Source organism: Mustela nigripes, chromosome 10, assembly GCF_022355385.1.
Source record: "Mustela nigripes isolate SB6536 chromosome 10, MUSNIG.SB6536, whole genome shotgun sequence".
Classification (NCBI taxonomy): Eukaryota; Metazoa; Chordata; class Mammalia; order Carnivora; family Mustelidae; genus Mustela; species Mustela nigripes.
Genome location: NC_081566.1, coordinates 25830890 through 25836577, shown reverse-complemented (window position 1 = coordinate 25836577; position 5688 = coordinate 25830890). Strand labels below are relative to the sequence as shown.

The following is a 5688-nucleotide window of genomic DNA, read 5'->3' as shown; positions in this document are numbered from 1 at the left end:
ACACAGTGGTGGAAAGCTGGAGCCATAGACTTCCATTATCTTTCCCAATTCTCAAGTTAAAGTTGTCTTCACAATCTGTAAACGTTATAGGTTGAATGGGTAGCGTGGACATTTTCTGTTGTGTTTGCACAGGAGCCTTCTTTCCTCTTGGAGATAATAATCTTCTCTTCCACTTCCTCCTTGCCATGTTCTACTCTGGGAGTTGCTAACTGCTTGTGAGATGTTGACCACAGATTCATCTCATCTCACAGGAGAGCACCTGTTACAAGCCAGGACAAGGAGATTTTTTTTCTGGGGTTTTTCTAACCAGAGCTTGAAACTTTGGTTTCTGAGATTGTAAGGATAGAAGTCTGAAACTACAGGTAGCCAGCCTTCATGCCTGTTGGAAATGCTGTTCAGAAAGAAGCCAGCGCACAGAGAGAAGCAGAGAAAAGAATCACAAGAAGAAATACCAGGAAGTATCACTGAAGTCCCCGGTACCAGGCACCTCTAAAGCTGTCCTTTCCACATTTTGGTTTTTTAAGCCGATATATTCATTTTCCTTCTTTCCCTCTCTCCCTCCCTCCCTTTTCCCTCCGCTTCCATCTTTTCTTCCTTCAAAATTTTATTTATTTGTATATTTAGAAAGAAAAAACACAGGATTGTATTACTTCCATCACTAAGGACAGGACTTTGCAGGATGGTGGAGTGATTTCTGACAGCAGGGTGGAGCCCCCTACTTGCCGTCAGTGAGTGGGTTCTGTAGGACCATGATGACTGAGTCTCTTTACAGGAGCATCTTGGAGACATAGGGGTCCTCGTTGTCTGCCTTGGACTTCGTACCTTTGCTGCACGTGGGAACTTTGGTCTGCATCACCTTCGCATTCTCCAGCCTGTGTTGCAGTGCTTGTCAGTGGCCTTCATACAGAGCAGGAGTTCCTTTTTATTTCCACAGTAGTTCATGAGCCCTTACATGTTATTTCTTACTGTGTGAGCGCAGAGAATGGACTTGTGTTAAGCTCCTCCTCCTGCCACATTTGTAGCTCCTCCAGGGTCATCTCACTCTTGAGCTTGTTGGATAGCTCATGGTGATGGTGGCTGTGCTCTCAGACCAGCTGTCTCCTAAAGAGTCTTATGTTAATTAAAATTGCCTTTCGCTAGCTGGCAACCAAGCTAGGAAGTCTTTCCTGGCATATTGGGTGACTTACCGGTGATATGACTGTATGAATGAACAAGCGACTGCTTGGCTGAGTGAAAAACTGGTTTCTTGCTAGGGTGGACAGTGACTTTCCTTTGATTTCTAGTTCACAGCCATCACTTTGGGACCACATATTTTGGGAAACTAATTATGTACCAAATCGACTTCAATTATGTCTTATTAATCCTTATATTTAAAGAATAGTAAATTGATAATAAAGAAGGGTTCAGTTTAATTGATTAGAATTTCAGAGTATTTGGCTAGTCTTGCCATGATCCTAGAATAGATAATATCTTAATCTTTGCATATTCAGGATTCTGCTTCATACTTACTCTGAAGACTACAAAACTCTGCAAGACACACACACATTTTAGGCTTGTTGTTTTGAGCTTATCCTTGGGCAAGGAGATGTATATTCAAATAAATCTTAGCATGTAAAAGGACAGGATTGTTTTGAATGTGCTGATCTCTAGTTCTGTGGAATATTTGTGACCAATCAAGTTTTACTTAGAGCCCAGAACTTGCTTCCAACTGGGAAGGGGAGACAATGGTGGACAGCTCCTTCCATCAGCTCTCTTTCAAACTGCTCCTATCTCCAATTCATAAAAAGCTGTTCTGAGGCTGGAAAGACCCACTGTTAGGAGGAGAATTATCCAACTTTGGCCCTGTCACAATCCATCATTTCTGGAAAGTCAGCCAACCCATGCTTTAATTTATTTTGTGGATGATAACCTTTGAAGTCTGTAAGTAGTTACTGTCCCTCTCCTAGCTCATGGTAATTGAGCAAACACTTGCAACCTTTCCATGGGACTGAGTCCATGATGTGTCTCTCTGTGTGTATGTATGGATGTATTTAGAGATCACCATGTTCTTTCAATAATAGATGAGAACACCCTGCTCTAGGTTTGAAATGTTTGCCCCTTTGCAATTTAATTAGAAACAAGAATTCTAAGATAAATAAGTAGGTGTTTGGATACACATGGATAACTGTGACTTGAGTCAAAGGAAAACTGACACCTTGGGAAAATTTCACATTTAGAAATATGTATATATATATATTTACACAGAAAGTTGTGAGGTTTTGTTAGTAAAAATAGGATAATTTGCCAGATTTTTTCTCTCCAGTCCCCTCCCCATCAGAGAAATTTCCTGTGTGTTTTTTTCATTTCCAGGTATTAGTGTTTCAAAAATAAGAAAAAACTGATATGAGAGACAAATCAAACATACTATAGTTTTACATTCCTAAACAGAAGAAAAAAAGTCACTTTAGATCTGAAAGGAGAAAAAATGAAAAAAAAAAATCACTTTCCTTATGTACTTTTTCCCAAAACTTCTTTTTACCATAAGTTGATTTCTAAAGGAAATGTATACCTCTAACTATGTATTCATATAGACCTAACCAGCTGACTTAGTTCATGCCTGATTTAAGAGCTTTAAACTGTCTTACATTAGTAATTGCAATTTATGCCGATTTATCTCAGATGTCTTTTGACCAGCAGCATGAATTTGGAAAATTTCTGGCTTAGATTAGAGGTACATTCTGTAGCCATGCAATAAATCAAATATAACCAGTTCTTGCTGGGGTTCACTTTTGATAATGACTCAATACCAATTTCCCCTAATCTATATACGTGGTAGCATAAATCTAAACCATGGTTACCGTTGACGTCAGCAATATTAATTGGCTAATGTCCTTGAGGAATCATCCTGTACCAGCTCACTTAAAATATTGACAAAAATGTGCTTTACTTTGCTAAAAGTCTGAACAAATTGGTTTTCTATTATAGTATATTAGCACTTAGAAGGCTGCTGGGCTAGCATTAACTGGCTCTTGTCAACTGTACTCATAATCATAAAATGTTTGATGCCTCAGACAGAATACACACGTATGTTATAAAATACAAAGGAAATAAACAAATAGCCACTCATAAGACCGAATCCAAAAACTAAAAGCACAGAAATAGCAACAAAGCAAATTCCCAGAGTTGATGGAAAAGTCTTTTCTATCATCTCTTAAAAGGTAGTTTTAATGTGGTTCTGATAAATATCTTCCTATATATAATTTTGTGATTCCCTTGCTTGTTTCTTTTAGTTCGAATGGCAATTACAAACAAACAAGGAATGACAGAGCTTTGTAAGAAAATCTGTTATTGCTACAGAAATCTTCTGTGTGAAGCTGCACTCTCCCTTCCTTCTCCATCTTCATCCCTCAGGCCACTCCTCTCTAATCCCCCTGAAAACAGAGCCTCCTCTCTTTCTAAATGGATGAAACACAAAACTACAGGAACTTAAAATGGGAGCAAACAAGCTAATAATGAACTGTTGCACTGCTTGGCATTTGTAAAACCTTTTCTCTCTTGCTAATGTAATTTTCCAACCAGACATGGGGAAGCCTTTCTCAAGGTTACGTACAAATGGTTGTGGAAGAGCCCAGAGACTCCCATTTCATTCTTTGTAATAGAGAAGAGTGATTGCTTCCTTGACTTTGTGGCTCGGATCATTCTTTAAGTGGTTAAGTAAGAAACAACAACATGTCCCTGAAGGAGAGCTTCCTAATGGCTTTTCTGTGGCCCATTGCCCCCTGGGGAGCTCACAATCACAGCAGGTCACCATGGTAATGCCATACTCTTCAGCTTTCCTCTGAACCTTTTGTGATAGTGACGCCAACATCTCATTTATAAATTTAATGCACTGTGTGCAGCTTCACAGTTGCTAATAAAAGACAACCTTTTGTGCAATAAATGAGTGAAAAAGTGATGAACATAGATGGCATAATAAATAACTTCTGGTGTAAGTTATCTTTTAAGTCTGGATGTAGCTATTTAAAAAGAAATAAGCAGGACTAACACTTACTGTTAAATGTAGGGATGGCCTATTAAGTAACCACAAAAAAAGTGTGAGTGTTATTATCCACTTTGCTTCTAACATCTAATTCAAGACACACTAGCTGTCCATACCATTCTTTCAGAAGAATGGTTTAGAGCATTAGGACAAAGTGATGACACCTCAGACAAGGTTCTTGTCTGCATTTCTTTACATTTAACTGATAATAGTGGAAGTGGTATTTGATATGGTACAAGCAACTATCATATAGCTATAAGGAGAGAGCTAGATTGGTTGAATTCTCAGCCATTCTTCTGCGCTTACTCTTTCCCTGAAATGGTTAATACAATTGATATAATCAATTATGGATCTTTCTTTTTCTTGGAAAATTTTTTTGTTATTGAGTTATGCTAAATAATGTTGTGTGTATCATTTTTAGTAGTCTCCACCTCTGCCCTGTTTCACCCTTGATGAAGTAGATACTGCATCTTTCAACCTTCCAGGTTAAAAAAAAGAAGAAAGGGTGGGTAAAGTAGTACGACTACAGTGCAGCCTCTATAGCTAAGCCCTATAGAAGGCTTGTGCATAGCATAACTACATTGTTTTTTTTACACACAACTTATTTCGCATCCAGTTGAAGCATGATCCATTCTTGGGTCTGAAGTTAATTGTGTGGTTTCATTATTGAGAGGACTTTTGTTTTCTTAAGATTTTTATTTATTTATTTGACAGAGAGCACACGTAGGCAGAGCAGCAGGCAGAGGGAGAGGGAGAAACAGGCCCTATGCAGGACTCAATCCCAGGACCCTGGGATCATGACCTGAGCCAAAGGCAGATGCTTAACTGACTGAGCCAGCCAGGCACCCTTATTCAGAGGACTTCTATCTTCCAGTTTCTTTGAAGAAAAGTGGTTTGACTTGATCATGTGCCTGTAGAGTCTGTGTCTCAGGTTTCTCTTCCAGGCTTGTCAATGAAACTGGTTTATGTCCTGAATATGAGATCCCTGTGCGCTATATCATAAACACTGATGAATAAACATACTGCATTAGTTTACTATTGTGGCTACAACAAATGACCACAAACTTAGTGGCTTAAAACAACACACATTCATTACCTTACAGTTCTGTAGGTCAGAAATCTGATGAAGGTTCCACTGAGCTATACTGGTCTTAGCAGGGCACATTCCTTCTGGAAGCTCCAGGGAATCAATTTCCTTGTCTTTTCTAGCTTCTAGAGGCTGTCCACATGCCTTGGCTGGTAGTCTTCTTCCATCTTCAAAGCTAGCAATGGTGAATCAGGTCTTTCTCCCATCACATCAGTCTGAAACTAACTCCTCTTCTGCTTTCCACTTCCGCTTTGAGAATTCTTACTTTACATTGGGTCCACCTGGATAATCCAGTGTAATTTCCCCATTTTCGCAACTGATCAGCAATCTTACTTCCATTTGCAGCCTTAAAATAATTTAACATAATTTATTTCCATAATTTGTTATGTAACATGACATTTTCACACATCCAAGGACTAGGACATAGGCATTGTTGGTGGTTGTTCTTCTCTTTCCCACATGAATATAGAAGGAAGGATTTCAAGAGATGCTTAGTTAGTATTGTAAAAAAAAATTGTAAAAACTTCCTGGCTCTCACAATAAGAACAAAAGCTTTTTCATCAATATATTCATTATTCCAGCA

General features: G+C 38.7%; 1 pseudogene; it reads right to left on the bottom strand.

Moving 5' to 3' along the window:
- Window positions 1-715: 715 nt before the first annotated feature.
- Window positions 716-1049, bottom strand: LOC132026103 (small nuclear ribonucleoprotein Sm D2-like; annotated as a pseudogene).
- Window positions 1050-5688: the final 4639 nt, after the last annotated feature.